The sequence below is a fragment of the Gorilla gorilla genome, chromosome 7, assembly GCF_029281585.2.
Source record: "Gorilla gorilla gorilla isolate KB3781 chromosome 7, NHGRI_mGorGor1-v2.1_pri, whole genome shotgun sequence".
NCBI classification, from domain to species: domain Eukaryota; kingdom Metazoa; phylum Chordata; class Mammalia; order Primates; family Hominidae; genus Gorilla; species Gorilla gorilla.
This window is the reverse complement of record NC_073231.2, coordinates 125,977,535-126,000,835: the sequence shown is the minus strand read 5'-3', so window position 1 is coordinate 126,000,835 and position 23,301 is coordinate 125,977,535. Positions and strand designations below refer to the sequence as shown.

The window sequence follows — 23,301 nt, the reverse complement described above, 5'->3', positions numbered from 1 at the left end:
TCCTTGCCAGTAATGTGTTCTTCCCATATTTGTCACATAAAGTTCACATAAACTCCTACTGTTGTCTTATATTGCCTACAAAGAACAAATATATAGGACCTTTCTACTGGTGATCCAAGAGAATTTGAAAAATCACTTTGTACTCAGACTTCCCCTCACTGGGTTGAATAACCCCTAATCATTTCATCTTTTTCTCATAGTTCTTCTTTTTCCTAATATAAGTGAACCTAAAACTCTTCCAAATTGTTCATTTTCATTGGGATATCAATGAAAGAAGAGCTACAAGCAAAAGAAAGAAAGGACGATAAATGGAAGACAAGAAAATGAAGAAGAAAAAAAGAAAGGGTATAATTATTACGTATCTATAATAATTAATAATAAAAATTTTAACATTAAAAAACTTTTAGAAAAAGAAGGGAAAGAAAGGGAAAGGAAAGAAGAAGGGAGAAAGGGAGAGAGGCAGAATTGGAGGGGAAAAAACAATGAATGTTCTGTATTAATTTAAAAGACCATTCTACAAATTGTAGATTACAATTCTATTACTAGGTCATTACAGAGGAGAAATTCTGAAATCCTTCCCTCAGAGATTAAGGAAATATCTCCAAAGTTTTCTTCTACCCAGGGCATATTTTTTAATTCATTTTTTCATTTATATATTCGTTTATTCATTTCCCATTATTATCCCACAAAGGATCTGAAGCAACTAAATAATAAATAAACATAATGGATCAGATAATGGTGCCAAATTTCACATGTAAAATACAGGACTATAGTTAAATTTTAATTTGAGATAAATAGCAAATGATTTTTTAATGTTAGTATGTTCTATGTAATAGTTGAAAAACACTATTTTTTTAAAAAGTCATTGTTTATCTGGAATTAAAATTTAACTGAGTGTCATATATTTGATCCAGCAATCCTAGTATAAGGGGAAATTTTGGTGATAAAACAATAAAGTAATGAGTTAAATGAGCACAGAGAAAATGTATCTGGTCCTGTATAGTTGGTAAAGGATAGTTAAGGTATACCTTACTATAGTAAGGTATAGTTGGTGAATTTGGCTTAAAAATTTATGAATTAGCAGCTAAGCAAGAAGGAGGCATAATAAGCTTTAAAGCTTACTATATTTTTAGATTAACTAAAACATATTTTTCAGGAGATGCATAGCTTTTTCTGATACCGAAAGCTGAGTAGAAGTTTTCCCATGGTTCACACCAAAAAGTCATCTTACTTTATTAACCATAAAATGTATTGAGCCCTTGCTGTATGTAAAGACTACTCCAAGTACACATATAAATTCCTTTAATCCTCACAGCAACTCTTTGAAGTAGGTACAATTCTAATACGTAGTTACAGATGGACAATAAGGCACAGAGAAGTTGCCCAAGTCACAAAGCTAGCGAGTTCAGGAGCCAGGATTTTAACCACATAGACATGATCAGACATGGTAGAAGCATCTTAGGAAAACATTTCTACAAGATCAGCCTTCACATCACTTTCTTTCCACTTTAAAAATACCTTGTTCTGCTTACAAAAACAAAGAGTTTTAACAGTGAAAAATTCAGACTACAACAAAGTACAACAAAAACAATACATCTTTTGTTATTATTTTCTTGTTCAAGTGTATTCTGATGACGGTAAATGCCCTTTTACTATATATATATATATAGCGGTATCACAACTTATTTACCTACCTTTATTTGGAAATACAGATTGCTTCCAAATTTCATTTATACATATAACACCACAATGAACATCCTAATTCACATCTCTTTTAATATATGATTTATTTACTTTGGCTAAATTCCCAATTGTGGAACTGGTAGGCAAAACAAGATGCATTGTTTGTTTGTTTGTTTGTTTTGAGACAGAGTCTCACTCTTGTCCCCAGGGCTGGAGTGCAACAGTGCGATCTGCTCACTGCAACCTTTGACTCCTGGGTTCAAGCGATTCTCCTGCCTCAGCCTCCCAAGTAGCTGGGATTACAGGGACATAACACTACGCCCGGCTAATTTTTGTATTTTTAGTAGAGACGGGATTTCATCATGTTGCCCATGCTAGTCTCAAACTCCTGACCTCAGGTGATCCACCCGCCTTGGCCTCCCAAAGTGCTGGGATTACAGGCCTGAGCCACCTCACACAGCCCAAGATGCATGTTTTTAAGGTTTTTCTAATATAGGTACACAATGCTCTACAGAAAATAACACTGATTTCCACTTCCACCTGCATCTCATATGAGCACCAGGTCACAACACTTCCACCATCACAGAGGTTGTTTTCAATATATTCTGATTTTACAGGTAAAATGGGATTAGCATCTTAATCAGATTTTTCATAACCAGTAAAATGTGACATTTGGTGTTTGTTGGCTATTTAAATTTTTTTAAACAAAATAACTGTTCATGACTTTTACCCATTTTCTTATTGATCTACAATAACTCTTTATATGTTAATTTTAACTCATATATACTTAGTATTTTTCCAGTTTGTTTTTTGCCTGACAATTTCATTTACTGGGTTAAGATTTTTTTTAAGGTCAGAAATCTGACTTGATCTTTTTCTTTATGGTTTCTAATTCAGTGTCATGGGTAAAATGGCCTTTCTTACCCCAAAGTATATTTCTAGTTAACTTTTTAGTTTCTATTATTAATGGACTCTTTCCAACACTGTTATCTGATAGATTCGTTTTTAATATAGAAAAGATATTGATTTTATATATTAATGGACCACCATTCTGAATTCTTGCTACCTTTATATTTTTTTCAGTTTAATCTCTTGGATTTTCCAAGTTGACAACTGCATTGTTTGCAATTGATGTGTTTTTTCTTACTGTATAGGTTAGTAGTTTAAAAACAATTATTTTACTAGGGATGCCTGAAATATTTTACCATTAAGAATATTAATGGTAGTTGAGTTCAGATATGTTATGTCAAACTTTTAAAAGTTCTTGTCTTTTTACTAAGAATATTTTTTTAATCAAGAACGGATGCTGAACCTTGCCTTTATGACAATTCATTCATTGGAATGTCCGTATTTCATCTTGACCTCTCAGTGTAGTTAACATATTTTGATATGTCTAGTATTAATCTATCTTTGAAATATAGAAATAATTCATACCTATTATGGCAATTATCGCTTTTTTAAAACATTAATGTAATTATAATGGCTTTGGCTTTCAGGCCAAGCCATTTTCAAATAGAGATAGTAATGACATATCATTCTTTAAATAAGATTCCGTTAATAATGATACTACATTTGAGCTACTGTTTTTTTATATTCTTGAACAACAAGAGAGACAGCTCAAGATTGTTTCTGTCCAACTCCTAAGAAACTAATCAAGTGCAAACACTCCTTGTTATATGCTTATCATTTATCAAAATGTGTTCAGCTTTAAATTCCTACAATTTTCTCTACTACAGATATATGTCTCCAGTGGCAACAATAAAAACACATCAATTGAAGTTACCTAATTGCAACTCAAAACTAGGTATGACTGATTACAGGACTCAAAAGAATATTAATTCTTCTTGAGGAATAAGAATGAGAATACTATTCTAGGTGTCATTTACCCCCAAATGGAAGAGTATGAGTATTTTAAAAATTATTATTACAATGATATTTTAAGTCACATTACATTTATCTAGTATCTCCATACTATTACCATTTCAACATCTTTGATAATGGAATATCCGGATAAAATTCCCACCATGAGAGGGATTATACCAAGCAGAGTACAAGCTATCTCTTAGCTTACAAAGCGTGGAGACTCTGACCCCCTTGAATGCTTTAAAAAATACTCCATATTGTTTATTTAAATCCCAAGTTTTTTGTGTGTTTGTTTTTGTTTTTTGAGACGGAGTCTCGCTCTGTTGCCCAGGCTGGAGTTGCAGTGGTGCGATCTCAGCCCACTGCAACCTCTGCCTCCTGGGTTCAAGCAATTCTTCTGCCTCAGCCTCCCAAGTAGCTGGGATTACAGGCATGTGCACCACGCCCGGCCAATTTTTTTGTTTTTTATTATTTTTTTTTAGCAGACACAGGGTTTCACCGTGTTGGCCAGGCTGGTCCCAAACTCCTGACCTTGTGATCCGCCCACCTCGGCCTCCCAAAGTGCTGGGTTTACAGGCGTGAGCCACTGTGCCCAGCCAATCCCAAGTATTTTTTAATTGCTGTTATGCTACTTCCCCCAGTCCTGGATGCTGTTCTTTTGAGAGATACTGCACTAGTCTGTTCTTTGAAACAACATCTATAATCTGGTAAGGCATATGCCAATCAGGCTTTAGACTGGAGCTAGGCCTGAAGATCTTCAAACAATCCTGTTTGCATCCTTTCAGTCTGGAGAGTGTGAAGGAAAAACTGTATCAAGTGGGATGTTGGGTTCTGTAACTCCTACAATCATTCAATTCTGTGAATAGAATGAGTGGGGTAGATTAATATAGCTTTCAGGTAGTAGCTTTAAGTGCAAAAGCCTCTGATGAATGCAGCAAAGCATAGTTACATAAACTTTCAAAGTAACATGACTCACGTAGTTAAATCTCTGATACTTGGGTTTTATTTCAAAATAATATGGTATATCTAAAGGAATAAATTAATTATATTTCCTTCAAGCAACCATTCATAAAAAAATTTTTGACAACTAAGCTTTTTTTAAATATCCAATCACAGTCTAGTATACAACTCTTTCATGTTGCCAATAAAAGGGAGACCCATATACTTTGATCATTATACAAATATTCAAGTTAAGGTCCTGCAATAAAAATTAAAGAACGTACTAGTTTGTGCTTAGGGTCCAAAATATATCTTCCCCTACCGGCCTACCACCAAAATGCTAATTAGTAAAGAATGTTTTCTTAGATTAACAAATTCACATACTGGAAATTCCTTAAAATTCCTAATGGAATAGGCAATATATTCAGTGTACATGCTAAAAGAATAGTCAACATCTTAAGTGACTACCATCTACATAGCATTATAGCCTGGATTAATTTATCAGAACACAGAAGACATTGGGAAAATGGTTAGTAAAAGTTGATGAACTATGGGAGGAAAAGCCCCAGGGTATACATATAACCCTAACCCTACAAAGTCAAGTAAAACAAGATTAGTGGATTATCCAAACAAGTATAAGCAGCTCTTCTGTAGACAGAAGGCATGAGTGCAGGAGAATTTGAAAAGATATGGCAGCAGGCTTCAGCCCTATCAAATCAAAACATTCAGTAAATCTGCCAGTCACACAGAGAGCTGTCCACCACACCCAAAGAAACATATTGCAGCAGAATCACTCAACTCCAATGAAATATTCTAAGATTTCCTTTTCCAAACATTATAACCAGAGGTTTCAATCAGAACAAAGCAAGGAAAAGAAAGGTAAAAAAAACAGGCCACGTTTGTCTTTTTGGAGAAAAAAAAAATTTCCTTTTCAGATCAGGAGACTTACATTAGACATCCCTGGCCAAGTGTGGTAGCTCACACCTGTAATCCTAGAATTTTGGGAGGCCAAGGCAGGAAGATCGCTTGAGCCCAAGAGTTTGAGACCAGCCTGAGCAACTCAGTGAGACTCTGACTCTACAAAAAGAAATTAAAAATTAAATTAAAAAATGTTAAAAGATACCCATAATACTGTTTTAATGTAGAAGAAAAAGGTCCTCTTTAACATAGGGGAAAGGAACCTTTTTCTCCTGTTGTGAAAGGCCACAATCAAATAGCCTTTCTCTGTTCTCATCAAAGCAGTTCCTGCATCCAAGTGTTTTGAAGCAATACTTAACATGTAATATTGTAGGTTAATCTGCATCTCATGTACTTTTTAACTAAATAAATAAATGCTATGCTAGTCTTGGCAACTTTTTTTGGAAACTGGGCATTATTTATATGGAAAAAGCATTGTAACCATAGCTTATCTTTAAAACCCTTTTTTTCTTTTCTTTTGTTTCCTTTTTTTTGAGACAGGGTCTGCTTCTGTCACCCAAGCTGGGCTGCAGTGGTGAAATTATGGCTCACAACAGCCTCAATCTGCTGGACTCAAGTGATTCTCCCACCTCAGCCTTCCAAGCAGCTGGACTATAGGCATGTGCCACCACACCTTCCTGATTTTTAAAAAATTTTTTGTAGAAATGTGGTCTCCCCATCTTGTGCAGGCTAGTCTCGAACTCCTGGGCTCAAGCAACTCCCCCTTCTCAGATTCTCAAAATACTGGGATTATAGGAATGAGCCACTGTGCCCAGCATAAATTCTTCTTTAGTTGTTGTTTATTTTAAGTTAGGATGAGCAATACCACATTGGGAGAAGTGAAATTGCAGTTTTCCCAAGCTTTTCTGCCAAGTCCCCAAACTTTTGGACAGTAAAGTAAGGGCAAGAAAAATCCCAATGCTATTAAAATGCCATGAGATAGTTTAACATTTACCAAAATGTCAAACCTAATTTGTTAAAACTTTGCCCCAAAGCCTGCACAAAACAAATAACTCTGCCTTGATTTTTTGCTCTTGTTTAAAAACGTCATGTTAGAAATGGCTACTTCATTCTCTATTCGGAAGGTATAAGCCAAATTTATGGAAAGTTGATAATGTTTAATACAAGTGCTCTTAAAACACTGTCATAATTTTACAATCAGTAACATAAAACTAGGCCCATTAGTGCTAATTTGCCCTTCCACTCATATGTTTGTTTTATTTAATCTCATTTGTCCAGATAAGTTTAATAACGAGCAAAGGCCCAAAGTGTAAGCATTAAGCAATGCTTACAGGCATCCACAAAATTCCCAGACTAACATACAGCCAATTTTATCAAAATTCCTTAAATATTTATCCTAACGTTTTCGTAAACCACACACACTCACTCTCTCTCTCTCACGCTGAGATTTATACACATATATACACACAAACCTTGGATAATATTGTATTCAATCGTTGGTGACTTACAAAAAATAAACCATAAACTTAAATGAAATTCTTATTAGTTATTTGGTATACCATATATCCAGCAACTCCATGCCCTGAGGGAGATTGTTATTTATAGTATTAAATGTTCATTTCAACAATCATTTATTAAGAGTCCTACTATATAACCAAAGCACTGTACTTGATAATAAGAAACATACAAACCTTCGTACCATATCTTCCCCTTGGTAGCTCACTTAAAGTTAATTGAAAAAAAAAAAGATTAATTGAAAAGTGAAACTTAGGTGAGCTCACTTACAATTTACTTGAAAAGCAAGATCGCCAGCAATCATATTGCAAAACCGAATGAAATAAGTATGAAACAGAACAGAAAGGTAGCACAGGTGGTGGTATGAATAGAAAATTGTGAGTGAGGAAGCCACTTGTGGTGATAATTTGCTATATATAGGTCCTTGGCTAGCTGGTTTAACCACTCTCTGCTCTTTATCAATGAAATGTGTGAGATAATATCTATCTTTTATTTTTTAATTCATTAATTTATTGTTGTTGTTATTTTGATTTGGGTTTTTTTTAGGATCTCTCTCTGTCACCCAGGCTGGAGTGCAGTGGCATGAACATGGCCCACTGCACGCCTGAACTCCTAGACTCAAGAGATCCTCCTGCCTCAGCCTCCTGAGTAGCTGGGACTACAGTCCCATGCCACCTCACTTGGCTAGTTTTTTTAATTTTTTTTTATAAAGACAGGATCTCACTTTGTTGCCTAGGCTGGTCTTGAACTCCTGGGCTCCAGCAATCCTCCCACCTCCGCCTCCCAGTGCCAAGATTATAGGCACGAGCCACCGCACTTGGCTATGTCTACCTTTTAAGATGATTGTGGTATTTTAATTAATTTACTTAGAACACAGATAACTCTCAAAAATTTCTAATTAGTAGCATGATCGCAACATGTTGAAAGAACAAAAAAGGAAAGGGGAATCATAATGAATTTTATACTTGAGCAGATGCTAAAAAAGGAAGGAGAATCAAGAAGACTTTATCTCTTCTATCACATTAAGGTTGTGGGACTAACTTGGCAAAAAAGTTTAGGCAAAAACTGAATATCCAGATAATGACAGAGGCAACAGTTATTTGCAAGAGTGAACCAGTTTACACTTTTCAAAATACATTTCTAGCCATTTTTATCATTCTCCAGATGATAGCTCTATACAGGTTTGAAATGATCAACCACATGAAGACATGGGCGACCTGACTCGAGTAATTCATAGGCTTAAAAAAGGACTCAGCAGTTACAATTGACAAGTTCAGGCAAAGAAGACTTGAAAGAAATGGTGATATTTAAGCATATTTTATACCAAAGAAAAATAAGAATCAGAGACACATAACAGAAGTTTTCATATATTAGAAGAGTTTTATGTAGAAGATAAAACAGTATTATTTTGCATAGCTTCTGAAAACAGAACTCTAATCAGTTGGGATGCTCCCAACCCACAGGAGTTCTGTAACAGCTCTAACAGTTAGAAGCATTTCTTCTCTGTCACTAGAAATTCTGGGGCAGAAGCTAGCTAAGTTTTACTCATAAGAGATGTTATCAAAGGGATTCCTGAATTTGGGGGCAAGGGAACTGGATAAAATGATCTCTAGGATGCCTTCCTCAACTCCACATTTTACATATATGTTCATATCTACTTTATAGAAAGAGAATTTTACAGTCAATTGATGATCTAGGTTACACATTTTTGAAGATTAAAAAACAAACCAAAAAAACAACAACAAAAGAAATAGGCTTAATGTATCATCCAGTGTGTTGGCTTTGAAGATATTCCTCCTCATTTCTTCTCACTATTGAAATACTACCCTCCTCACATCCAGAATCATAAAAGAAGGATTTTCAAGATTAGCTAACGAGACCTACTTAAAAAGTACTGGAGGAAGTGAGCAATTATTACACTTATCTGTTAGCATCATGACATAGGAGGAAAAAACTCTAAATTAGGAATAAAGAAGACCTAGTTTTGTTACTATTAGTTTGGTGGTTAGCTTTTTTCTCTCTGAGGGAACTCCCCACTATGCATGGCATGGTGATCAGAAATCAGGGGGAAAGCTGCTGTCTTACTGGCATAAAGCATCAGGGAACAGAATTCAGGAATACTAGAGAAACTAGATATTGAGAAGGGAAATGTCAGAATGGAATGAGACACAATGTGGGGGCAGGGGGAGCAAAATCTGCATAAAACTGCCCTCAAATCCTGGACATTTCAGAATGATAAAGATCACTGAATTAGGAAAACTTAATCATAAATATGTATGAATTTAATAATGGAGTTTCAAAATACATAAAGCAAAAACTAATAGGACTAAAGAAATAAGCAATAAGCAAAGTTGAAGATTTCAGCACTCCTCAAGAACTGGTTGAACAATTAGACAATATATTGGTATATAGATATATTGATAGATATATATTGGTATATAGATATATTGATAGAGTTGTGAACAACTCTATCAAGTAGTTGATATTTATTGAGCATTACATCCAACAACTGCAAAAATGTACATTTTTTAAGTGTAACAGTAAAATTTAACAAAATAGGCCATATTCTGGGCCATAAAATAAAACTCAATAAATTTCAAAAGATTGAAAAACATACTCTGTATGTTTTCTGAAAATAGATTTAAATTAGAAATGAATAATAGGCTGGGTATGGTGACTCACACCCATAATCCCAGCATTTTGGGAGGTCAAGGTGTGAAAGATGGCTTGAGCCCAGCAGTTTGAGACAACTGGGCAACACAGAAAGACCTCATCTAATTAAAAAAAAAAGAATAATAATAAAATATCTTTATAAATTCAAAATATTTGAAAATTAAACAATATGCTTCTAAATAATCAATGAGTCAAAGATGAAATCACAATGGAAATTTTTTAATGTTTGAAAGGGAATGAAAATAAAGGTACAATTTGTGAAAATTTGTGGAATGCAGCTAAAGAGAGATAAACTTATAGGTTTAAATGTTGATATAAAAAAGAAGAAAGATTTAAAATCAATGATCCAATTTTTTACCTAAAGAAGCTAGAAAAAGAAGAGCAAACTGAATCCAAATTAAGTTGAAGGAAGTGATTAATAAAGATAAAAGCAAATACTAAAGAAATAGAAAACATTAGTAGAAATTAACAAAACCAATATTTGCTTCTTTGAAATATTAATAAAATTTAAAAACCTTTAGGAATTGTGATCAAGGAACAAAGATTGAAACACAATTAACAGTACCAGGAATAACAGAGGATATAACTGCCTACTTCACAAACTAAAAAACAATTAAAAAGGAAAAATACAAATAACTTTTTGCCAATAATCTCAACAATTTAGCTTACTTGGAAATAAACTATTGAAATACTCAACTTGTTAAAACAGACACATGAAGAAATAGAAAACCCAAATAGCCCTATATCTATTAAAGAGATTAAATTTGTTATTAAAAAATATTTCCACAAGGAAAATTACAGTCCCAGATGGCTTCACTAGCAAATTCTATGAAATATTTAAGGAAAATATAATACCAATCCTACACAAACTCTTCCTGAAAGCACAGGTGAAGGCTAGCATAACCTTTTTTTTTTTTTTTTGAGACAGACTCTCACTGTCACACAGGCTGGAGTGCAGTGGCACAATCTTGGCTCACTGCAACCTCCTACTGGGTTCAAGCAATTCTCCTGTCTCAGCCTCCCGAAGAGATGGGACTACAGGTGCATGCCACCACACATGGCTAATTTTTGTATTTTTGGTAGAGATGGGGGTTTCACCATGTTGCCCAGGCTGGTCTCGAACACCTGGCCTCAAGTGATCTGCCGCCCTCAGCTGCCCAAAGTGCTGGGATTACAGGCATGAGCCACCACACCCAGCCCTAAATAACCTTTTTATCAAAACTAGACAGCATCACAAAAAATAAAAATCACAGAATAACCCTTATGAACATAGATATAAAAATCTTTCACAAAATATTATCAAATAGCATTTAACAATGTAAAAAATAATAATAATGATGACCAAGTAGAGTTTATTACAGGAACGTAATATTGGTTTAATATTTTTAAATCATTTAGCATGTTTAGTATGTTTCTTCCCTCAGGGAGAAAAAGGCTAACCATCAAGATAATATCCATTAATCATTTAGCATGAGATTTTATACATATATATGTAGTGTGTGTGTATGCGTGTAATCTAAATAGAAGGACAAAAAGTATTTCACAAAATTCAATACACATTCAGGATTTTAAAGAAACTCAGCAAACTAAAAATAGAAAGGAACTTCTTCAATCTAATAAAGGGCATCAGTGAAAACTCCATAGCTAGTATCACACTGAATGGTAAAATATTGAATGCTTTTCTCCTAAGATCAAGAATAAAATAGGGATGTTAACTATTACTAGTTCCACTCAACACTGTACTAGAGGTCCTAGCCAGTGCAATCAGGCAAGAAAAAGAAATAAAAGGCAGAAAGAATGGGCAGGAAGAAGTAAACTGACTCTATTCACAATCAACAGGATTGTTTACCAGAAAATTCTAAGGAATCTACCAAAAACAAAACCCTACTTGAACTAATAATTTAGAAAGACTGACAGACAAGATCAGTCAGCAAAAAATCAATTGTATTCTTATATAATAGCAGAAAATAAAAAGAAAAAATTTTTAAATTTATTTACAATGACATCAAAAACATAAAATAGTTAGAAATTAATATGACATGCAAGGCCTCTATACTCTTCAGAATACCAAAATACAAAAGTGTATTACTGACAGAAATGAAAGAAAGCCTAAATAGAGCAGTGCACCATGTTCATGGGTTAAAAAAAAAAGTATTCTGTTAGAATGTCTTTAAGATAATCTATAGATTCAAAGCAATTTTAATCAAAATCTCAAAAAAGTCATGGACAAATATTCTCTAAGACAGTTTGCTAAAAGTGAAACTGCTGGTTATAAAGTATGCTTATTCCTTTTAAAAAGTATTAATGGGTTGGGCACAGGGCTCACACCTGTAATCCAGCACTTTGGGAGGCCAAGACAGGCAGATCACCTGAGGTTGGGAGTTCGAGACCAGCCTGACCAATATGGTGACACCCCATCTCTACTAAAAATACAAAAATTAGACAGGCTGTGGTGGTGCGCTTCTGTAATCCCAGCTATTCAGGAAGCTGAGGTGGGAGAATTAGTTGAACCTGGAAGGTGGAGGTTTCAGTGAGCCAAGATTGTGCCACTGCACTCCAGCCTGGACAACAGAGGGAGACACTGTCTCAAAAAGAAAAAAAAAAGTATTAATGCATATTGCCAAATTGGTCTCCAGAGAGATTATGCCAGTTTATATACCACCAAAAGTATATGTGTCTATTTTTCCATAAACTCGCTGGCTCTGATATTTGCAAATTCTTTCATGTATGAAAAAATTGTAGTTCAACATATAACATCACCATGGCTAAAAGTATGACTGCACATCTTTCATTTACTTAAGCTGTCTTTTGTTCAGTGAACTCTCTAGCATATCCTTGGTCATTTTTCTATAGGATTGTTCATCTGTTTTTTGTTTGTTTGTTTGTTTTTTGTGATGGAATCTCACTTCACCCAGGCTGGAGTGCAGTGGTGCAATCTTGGCTCGCTGCAATTTCCACCTCCCAGGTTCAAGCATTTCTCATGCCTCAGCCTCCCAGATAGCTGGGAGTACAGGCGTGCACCACCATACCCAACTGTTTTTCGTATTTTTAGTAGAGACAGGGTTTCACCATGTTGGCCAGGCTGGTCTCGAACTCCTGACCTCAAGTGATCTGACTTCCTCAGCCTCCCAAAGTGCTGGGATTACAAGCGTGAGCCACCACACTCAGCTAGGAGTGTTCATCTTTTTATGAGAAATTTTTGTATTTAATATGTGGCTCTTTTTCCATCATATATGATAAAACACGTTGCCCAATATTTATTTTTTTTCTTTTGTATCTCCTATGGTTTATGGCATGCATATAAGTCTCTTTCTCCTTTGGAATTATAGCATTTTCCTATATTTTCTTTTAGTATTCTTACATTTTCAATTTTTAAATTGAAATCTTTGATCATCTAAAACTTATTTTGATGTGAATGAAAAAGTTTTAACTTTTATTCTCCATGTCTATCCAATTAGTCCCATACCACTTATAGAATAATTTACCTTTTGCTCACAGGTTAGCAATGCTATATTTTATTTTCGAATCTATCGATTTTCTATTTATGTGTGACTATTAAGCAATTGTAAATATCAAAACTTTATAATATGTTTTAATATTTTCTTTTAAGTTTTCTTTCTGATTATTTTTGACTAGGTACCAAAAACTCCTCAAAATTGGGATCATGTTAAATTAGTAGACTGATTTAGGTAGATCGACCTTTTTTATACAATAGTCCATCTTTACATCAAAAAAGAATATATTCTTTGTTTATTCAAGTCAGTCATCTTCATTTCTTCATGAGCACTTTAAAGAGTTATATAAATTTGACATTTTGAGTTTATTTCTACATATTATATACATATATGTTTTATTTCCTGTGTTAATGGATTTTTCTTAATCACTTTTAAACAAGTTGTTTATTAATTATAGTAAAGCAATTTTATTTTTATATTAATTTTGTAACCTACCTTGAATAGTTTAACATTTTTTCAAAGTCTTAAAGTTTGTAAACTTGATTTCCTTAATTTTTTCTGTAGATGATATCTTTCTTCTTACCTTCCAAATTTTATGTTTTTCATTTCTTTCCCTTTTCTTATTACTTTGGCTACTATCTCCAGAATATTTATCCTGGAAACTTCGTCTTGTTCTTATTTTTAATAGCAATGCTTCTTTGGCATGACTTTGATTTTGAAGACACATGGCTAGATAGACTGTTAGAGAAGACAAACACAAATATACTGATATAAATGTATCATGTTTAGTATATTTCCATCTGTGTAAACTTTATTGAGCTATTAATCTGAAATAAAATGTTAAATTATTGTAGTAGTTATGAAGAAGATCCTCTAACGTTTTTCTTTTAACTTTTTAACATGACAATTATATTAATCCATTTTCTAATACTAAACTTACCTGTAAAATTTGAGCCCAACTTGATCATTGTGAATTATTCTTTTGGGTTCTATTTACTAATATGCTATTCATATCAATAAGTACATCAATATTCGTGAAATTAATCTGTAGCTTTTCTTTTTTATTATGCTGTGTCAAGTTTTGATATCAGTATTATTTTTTCCGGTTTTATAAAAAATAACAGAATTTTTTCTTCTTTCTCTATACTGTACTTTGGAACAGTTATACTAGCACGGTATTTTTATTTTTTTACATTTTCATTAGCATTCAATTGCAAAACCATGGGGAGAGTTCAGTACTCTTGGAGAGGTTACTTTTTAACAACTTTTTCAACATGTTTGTGCCTGATGTTTTATTCATAATTCCTGTATAATAAAAAATCAGTTTTAGTAATTTGTACTTTGTTTAAAAATAACTCATTTCATACCATTAAAATAAGAATACTGCCCAAAACACAGCCTGGGCGACAGAACAAGACTCTGTTTCAAAGAGAAAAAAAAGAACACTACCCAAAACAATACCCAGGTTCAATGTTATTCCTATCAAACTACCAACATCATTTTTCACAGAAATAGAAAAAAAAAAATTCTAAACAAAACCAAAAAAGAGCCTCAATAGCCAAAGCAATTCTAAGCAAAAAGAACAAAACTGGAGGCATCAAATTATCCAACTTCAAACTCTACTACAAGGCTACAGTAACCAAAAAAGCATGGTACTGGTACAAAAACAAACACACAGAAAACGGAAGAGGTTAGAAAACACAGAAATAAAGTCACACACCTACAACCACCTGATCTTCAACAACGTCAACAAAAACAAGCAATGGGGAAAGGACTCCCTCTTCAATAAATGGTGTTGGAATAGCTGGCTAGCTGTATGCAGAAGAATGAAATGGGACTCCTACCTTTCACCATATATGAAAATTAACTCAAAATAGATTAAAGGCTTAAATGTAAGATCTAACATTATAAAAAATCCTAGAAGAAAACCTAGCAAATACCGGCTGAGCACAGTGGCTCACGCCTGTAATCCCAGCACTTTGGGAGGCCAAAGCGGGTGGATCATGAGGTCAGGAGATCAAGACCATCCTGGCTAACACAGTGAAACCTCATCTCTACTAAAAATATAAAAAATTATCTGGGCATGGTGGGGCATGTGCCTGTAATCCCAACTACTAGGGAGGCTGGGGCAGGAGAATTGCCTGAACCCAGGAGGCGGAGGTTGCAGTGAGCCGAGATAGCACCACTGCACTCCAGCCTTGGTGACAGAGCAAGACTCTGTCTCAAAAAAAAAAAAAAAGAAAGGAAGAAAAAAGGAAGAAAACCTAGCAAATACCATTCCAGACACAGGCTTTGGCAGTGAATTTATGACTAAGTCCTCAAATCAACTGCAACAGAAACAAAAATTGACAAGTGGGATCTAATTAAACTAAAGAGCTTCTGAACAGCAAAAGAAACTATCAAGAGAGTAAATAGACAATCTACAGAATAGGAGAAAGTATTTGCAAAGTATGGACCCAACAAAGGTCTGATATCCAGAATCTATAATGAACTTAAATTATTCAACAAGCAAAAAACAAATAACCCTATTAAAAAGGTAGGCAAAGGGCATGAGTGGATATTTCTCAAAAGAAGACATACAAGCAGCCAACAAACATGAAAAAATGCTCCACATTGCTAATCATCAGAAAGATGCAAATCAAAATCACATTGAGATACTATCTCACACCAATCAGAATGGCTATCATTAAAAAGTCAAAAAAAAACAGATTTGCAGAGAAAAGGAAATGCTTATACACTGTTGGTAGGAACGTAAATTGGTTCAGCCACTGTGGAAAGCAGTTTGGAGATTTCACAAAGAACTTAAAAAACTACCGTTCAACTCAGTAATCCCACTAAGGGATATATACCCAAAGGAATATAAATAATTCTACCAAAAAGACACATGCACTCGTATGTTCATCACAGCACTATTCACAATAACAAAGATATGAAATCAACCTAGATGCTCATCAATGGTGGACTGGATAAAGAAAATGTGGTACATATACACCATGGAATACTACACAGCCACAACAAAGAACAAAATCATGTCCTTTGTGGCAACATGGATGCAGCTGGAGGCCATTATCCTAAGTGAATTAACAGAGGAACAGAAAACCAAGTACCACATTTTCTCACTTATAAGTAGGAGCTAAACAGTACACATGGACATAAAGATGAGAAAACAGACAGTGGGGACTAACAGCAAGGGAAGGAAAAAAAAGGGGGTGAGGGTTGAAGAACTACCTTTTGGATACTATGCTCACTACCTTGGGTGATGGGATCATTCATACCCTAAACTTCAGCATTACATATATACCTATGTCATAAACCTGTTCTTGTATCCCCAAACTTAAAACAAAAGTTGGAAAAAAAAAGAAACCATTTCATCCAGGCTTTCTAATTTATTGGCATATCTTTATTTTAATTACCATTCAATTCTTTTAATTTTCTCCAAGTTAGTGATGTTTCCATTTTACATTTCTTTCCTTGTACACTTAGGCTTTCTTTATTTTGCTTTTTAAAAGACAAAAAGCTGACTAAAATTCACAGTGATTTTTGTTTAAGAGAGAAACATCAAATGGAAGGGGAAAGCAACAGTAAAGTAGGAATAAGGGAAGAAAGAAGAAAAGGGAAAATGATGAAGAGGAGGAAGATGAGGAGGCAGAGGAAACAAAGAAAAAATAAGGGGAAAAGAGAGAAAAGAAAACAGTATAAAGGCAGCAAGGATACAAGATGACCTCTCTGGCCAAATGTGGGCCAATGTTGCCTAGATTGGTGCTACTCAAAGTAGCTGGTCTATGAACTGAGATAAGGAGCCTATGCCAATATGCAAGTCTATGTATTCTTTTGCTTCCTTCGTCAGAAAAGCTTTGCTATGAAAAAATAATGATAATCTCCGTTGAACTAACTGTGCTTGGTGAACAGTGCGCTTATTGACATATTTGATTTACATCATCGTGTAGTTTTTGTCTTATCAGAGGCAGGTAACAGTTTGTGGGTGGGCACCAACCAGCAGTAGCACCAAACTTGATCCTTCACCAACCAGGCCTCTGATGAACTGCATCTGTCCCTCATCTTATTGAGGTTCTCCAGCTAGTTTCATGGCCTCAGTCACTGTTTTAACCTTCTAGATCTTGGGTACTATCAGACATCTAGATGGGCAGTCTAACCCATATTCAAGAAAGTTCAACACACATAGGCAATCAGTGAATATTGATTGATTTAATAGTTAATGACTGAATGACCAGGGCTAATGTGTGTACAGCTCTCAGTTAATGAACTAAACAATTTACACTTGGCCTAGGGTCAATGACACTTGAAATTGGCAGACACTCTGCTTCCAAGTTGTGTGCCCTAGTGCAAAGCTGTGTTATCCAGATAAAACAGAACTGTTTTCTTCTCCCAATGGCATAGGTTTGCATAGAGGGGCTACCTTTTTCTAATTTACAGAAAAACTATATTAGGTTAGCAGCACCCCTGTGAATCACTCAAACGCAAGGAATTTGACTGAAAATTAGCCTCAGTTATACAGCTGCTCAATCAGTATTAAACTCATGCTGTATGTTCTAAATGACAGAAGGTAGAGCCATTCCAAAAGTATGGCAAACTGGAATGACAGCTCCTTGACACAAGAATGTTCTTCACCTGGCTTTTTTTTCCTCTCTTCATTTTTTTCAAACACTGACATAGTTCATCTGTCAAATAAATGGGAGACTGTTTTTAACTACAATGTACATCTGTAATCAGTATAAAGGGTAGCTTTACATCTCAGTTTAGACATCCTTTCCTTCAGGAAGTTTTCCTTGATCTTCCAAGTCTGGGGTCAGGTGCTCTTCCTGTTTCCTATAGTAGTAATCTTTATTTTCCATTCTGTAGCATTGAACACTACCCCATAGTTAGCTATTGGCATTTCCATTTGCCAAAGCATATTATTCCCTACTGTATTTTGAATGCTTAGCACAGTGCCAGCACATGGCAGGAGGCAGGGCTGGGAAGTGAAGGAAGAACAGAAGCAAACAACCTGCAGCAAATTATCATTTTTAGACATCAATTAAATGTGCTCCTCTTTGCAAAAGCCAGAGACAAAAGGCCACCCAGGAATAGATCTTTATCCAATAAAGGGCCCTCTGACTGCTCCTAGATAAAGACACACCCTAAGACATTGCAATGGACTTAGCAAAGCGCAACCTACCTCTGGACCAATTTTTGTAAGCAACTCAGATAATTTCTAGGAGAAATGAGGCAAAACATTGCTCTCTAAAATTCACAGAGACACCTTTCAGGGTAGCTCCAACAAAGGCCCATAGAGAGAAAAGTGCAACAAGACCACTAATAAAAAAATTACCTGGAGGAAATGGGGAGTCTAGGCTCTAAACTTTGACTTAAAGAACGCTCAGAACTTCCTATAGACTCTCTTTTATATTCTCAATGCCCGCCTCAGCCTCCCAAGTATCTAGGATTACAGGTGCCCACCACCATGCCCAGCTAATCTTTATATTTTTAGTAGAGATGGGGTTTCGCCATGTTGGCCATGCTGGCCTTGAACTCTTGACCTCAGGTGATCCACCCACCTCGGCCTCCCAAAATGCTGGGATTACAGGCATGAGCCACTGCACCTGGCCCCATATAGACTTTTCTTAATCATATTTCTGTCACTTGCTGGCTTTGTGATCCCATACAAGGTACTTTTTATCCTTGAAGCTCAGTGATCGCTAAAGGAGGAATATTATTTGCTTCTCCAAGTAATTGGGAGACTTAAGTGTGTTTCTAAAAGAGAAAAAGGCAGATACCCAGTAAGTATGCAAAAAATATGCCAACATTTCCAACACACACACACACACACACACACACACACACACACACACACACACACGTCACAGGAACAGGATGCAGTTTGGTCTACAACAAAAGCTTAGTGTATACAGAAAAGTAACTGGATCCCTGCCATTTTTTATTTACTCATAGAAGAAGTCAAGGAGAATGATTATTTTCCTAACATCCAGCACTATCTAGGGGCAAACCTGCCAAGAAGAAAGTTTATTTTTATCACTTTCCTTTAAACTTTCTCCCTCCACTCCACTGTCAGTTCCCTGGGGGGATCAACTAGTACCTCGTTTACCAACAACTTTGTTCTCAATGGACTATCATAATCCCAGATAATTTGTTAACTCAGTGGTGCTCAAACAGCACCACTCCATCATGCAGCAGTTCTAGGAAGGCTCTCGTCCTTTAAAGGGATCTTAGGTTACACTAGACAGGCCAGGAAAACAGCAGTCATTTGGCTGGGTTTAGATAACACTGACTGCGAATGTGGCTTTACAGTGGTATCACTGCAGAGGCTGTCAACTGAAAACGAGCAAAAGACATTTGTGTTTTACTGTGTGACACTAGGAAATATTTAAGATTGAAAGGGAGACTCCCCAAGAGGTCTTCTTAATGAGCTAGGGGCTTTCCCTAGAGCCTCTCAAATCAGATCGATTTGTTCGGCCCATTTTTAAGAGCAGCCCTGGCTGATTCTGAAAAATCAAGACATGCGTGGAGGGCCCCAAGAGTTCTCTGAAATCCTCAGCTGGACGGTTCGCAGCAGGATAAGTGCCAAGAGGCTCCTCCCATCAATCTTGAAGGCTGGGATCCATCCAAAACTGCTCCAGGAATCCTGATGGGTTCCAAGGAATACTTCCCAGGGAATTACTAAGAGGCCTTACCAGTGGGGCGCCTGTCCTTTCAAAGGGACCCACAGGAGGTCAGGGCTGCAGTGGAGGTTCAGGTCTATCCTGGCTCAGGGCTCCCCAGGGAGAAGGAGAGGATGGATACCCAGTATTTACTGAGAGAATAAGAAAGATAGCCTGTACATCATGGATGAACCTTGAAAATACTTTGCTAGGTAAAAGAAGCAGTCACAAAGGACCACATATTGTATTCTTCCATTTATATGAAATGTCCGAAATAGGCAAATCCATACAGACACGGCGGCAGGTTAGGGAGAAATGGGGAGTTACTGCTAATAGGTGCAGGGTTTCTTTTTGGGGTGCTAAAATATTCTAAAATTGTGGATTTACTCTGCTCTGTGAAAACACTAAAAATCATTGAATTGTACACTTTAAATGGGTTAATTGAGAGGTATATGAATTATATCTCAATAAAGCTGTTTTAAAAACAAGCAAACAAAACTATCCTGAAGTTTACCTTATAATAGCGAAGCACTTGGGTTCAAAGGAATCCAAGTTACTCTTCTGAAAAACCAAATATCCACATGCTGTTCATTCATTCACTTATTCATTCACTCATTCTAAATTTACCAGTGAGTTCTCTATGTGCAGACTGGACCATGCTGTCAGAAACAGAACACCGGTCCTTCACTGCATCCAGCTTAAAGCCTGTTTGCTGGGTTTCAATAGAGCCTCTCTATCACCTACTGCAAGTATTATAAAAAGTGCCCTCCCTGTCCCTCAGTAGAGGAGGGGCCCCAAGGCCTTTAACGGGAGTTTCAGGAAAATCCATTTTCATTTCTGCTCTCCTCTCCACAGCCACCAAAGACTTACTCCCATCTTTCTCTTGTTCCTGCCCCCACTCCCACCCCCTTCAGCTGCTGCCAACAGAGGACTCTCCAAAACTTGCAGAAGTAATGGGACTCTGAGAAGCAATGTTTGGGGGGAAATCCTGGCCCATGTGAGAGCTGCATACAAGCTTCATTTGGACACGGAACTTTCCGTAAGGACAGGTCCAAAACCCTCCTGGACCTTAGCAGAGCAACCCTGAGTCACAGAGGACCCAAGAACCCAGCACCAAGATCTGAGCACCTGTGGTCCTGGACCTGCCGGCGGCCTCCAGGCTCTGCCCTAGGACCGAGGCCACTGTAATGGCCCCATGCGCCAAAGCCCAGCTGCCCCGGATGCCTATCCGCCCAGGCGCTGTGTAATAGGAGGCCTGAGGGGGCGCGGGGTGCGGGGGGTGTCAGAGAGATAAAAGGGGGCAAGTGAGAGGTCGGCAAGCCAAAGCGGAGAGGATTCTCCAATATTACAACCTGGCGGTGCCTCTCTCAAAACCGCAACCTCCTGGCTTCTGGCACCAAAGCAAAACGCACGAAGCATCCCAGCCTCCCGGCGCAGAGAGGTGGAGGAGCGCCTACTGTCCCCATCCTCCATCATCGCGCTCTACCTAGCTGTTTCCCTTTGCGTCCAGCGCCTGGTTCTCAGCTACCCAAATCTGTAGCAGAGCCAACAGGTGACTGGGTGAGTTTCGTCCCCTATGATCTCCATCAGCAGCTCTCCCAAGCTATCCCAAACACAAGCTAAATAAAAACAGCGTGTTCTTTATGCACACACAGCCCTTCAAGACGGATCTCACCCAAATTACCGCCTTTGTTAAGCCCCTTCTATATGGAAATGCTGGAGCCGCCACTGTCCCGCAGCCAAACGCAGCTTCTTCCCGCCACACGCTCACGTCACTCAAACACTGGGAAAAGCTTCCCGGAGCAGCACATGGTATTTCCACTACCCCTGCGCTCTCATCACCCAATGCCTCTAATCTCCCTGCACCGTGAACCCCGCGAAAAGGCATCCAGGAGCACCCGTCCCATCCCGTCCCAGAGGTCCCCAGGCCATTCTGGGCGCGCGCGTGAAAAGAAAGTCCATGGAACTGCATTGCGTCTGCAGGTGGCTCGCTGCCTCCACCTTTCCTTGCTCATGAACGGACTTCGAAGCCGAGCCGAAGAAGAGCAGAGAAAGACGAACTGACCTGTGCTGGGCAAGGTTCCAGCCCAGGTTGGGAGCTCTCCGCGCCTAGGCAAGATCGAAGCTCCGCCGCTAGTTGGTCCTTGGCGGCGCACCGCCCTTGCTCTCTTCCCTCGGAGTATCCTTTTTTAATTAGCCTCTCTCTCTTTCTCTCTCCCTCTCCTTCTGCCGCTGCGCTTCCACTCCCAGCCTCCTGGAGCTGCCTCCGCCTCTCCAGCTGAGAGCCCAGAATCAGATAAGAGGAAAGGAAGGCCCGCCGGCAGCCAATTATAGAGCGGAGGGTGGCCGCGGAGGCGGGAGGTGGGGAGGTGGGAGGCAGGCCTAAGCCCATAACGCCCCCACTTTCTCTCCTCCTCCTCTCCCCCATCCCCGCCCTACCGGAGATGTGGAGAAGCCAGCCCCGTGCCGCTCACGCGCTCGCCTACCCCGAACCTGGCGGTCCCTCCAGGTGCGCGCGGCAGCCGGATGTGGCGCGCCGAGAGCGAGCCAGGCTCTTTCCCTTCCACTGGGGCAAAAGCTACTGCAAGCTCCCAAACCAGGCCCCCTGCTCTCTTCGGGAGGTCTCGAGCCCTCCTGTTCTCAGGTGCTGTGTGCCCACTTCCCCATTTCCAAAAGACAGACTTTGCCTTCCCGCGTCAAAGACCCTGAGCTCCGAGTGAAACAGGTATCCACTATAAAGGCCCCCTTCGAGCCTCCTCTTCTCCCTCTTCCTCTTGTGAACAAGTCCAAGGGCTCTAAAACGCCAAAGCAGCGATGCTCAAACTTTAAGGTGCAGGGGAATCAGCTGGAGGTATCGAAATGGACATTTCTGTAGGTTACAAAAGGACGAATGTAGGCAATTTCGTGTGGTTGTACCTCATAACCTGCTGATTCCCCACCCGCAGAGATTCTGGTTTAAGGAGCCTGAGGTAAGGCCAGGGACTCTGCAATTATCACACCCCCTGGTGGTTCAGATCCTTGCAGGCCACTCTTTGAGAGGCTCTGCCTTGAGATGTGAAGAACAGGAGGCCACCAGGGCCCGGCGCTGGCTCTCCGGAGACTCTGTCCCGCGCGCTCACCTGCTGGGTGGGCCCTCTAGAAGAGTCAACACCTTTACTTATTTTTGACCCATAGTCCCCATCCTGCATGCCCGATTCTTTACAAATGTTAGGCGGAAGGTGGGTGGAAACTGAGAATTCAGCAAAACCCTATTTTGTGAGAAAATACTTCCTTGCTTTGGAAAACTGAAAAGAATATTTCACCACCACCAAAGGCTGGTGATGGAGCAATGAGAGAGGAAGGCAAGTGGTACTCTTAGGTTTCCAAATTTGCCTCCATCATGCCCAGCTGAGAATCCCGATAGAAGGGCTGTGATTTGCAGGGTAGTCCCTCCGACATTCCAACTGTCCAAGCTGCGGCTAGCCACCTCCTCTGCTCTCCTCGAATGTGTTATTTGCATTGCTGCGCGTGCTCCGAGCTGCAGCAGGGGTCCTGCGGCTGGAGTGAGTGGAAGGCCCCTTCCAGCCCCCACCGCCGCCCCGCGTCTCGGTCTCGCTCGG

The 23,301-nt window shown here is 38.2% G+C and overlaps 1 protein-coding gene across 2 annotated transcripts in view; it reads right to left on the bottom strand.

Annotated features, from left to right (window-relative positions):
* Window positions 1-22,263, bottom strand: part of COL14A1 (collagen type XIV alpha 1 chain) — a 249,603-nt gene extending 227,340 nt beyond the window's left edge. The window contains exon 1 of one of the 2 annotated variants that reach the window (XM_055349252.2): window positions 21,768-22,263. The gene's annotated coding sequence lies outside the window, so the exon portion shown is untranslated. The remainder of the gene's footprint in view (window positions 1-21,767) is intronic. The other variant, XM_004047478.5, reaches the window with a different exon arrangement.
* Window positions 22,264-23,301: the final 1,038 nt, after the last annotated feature.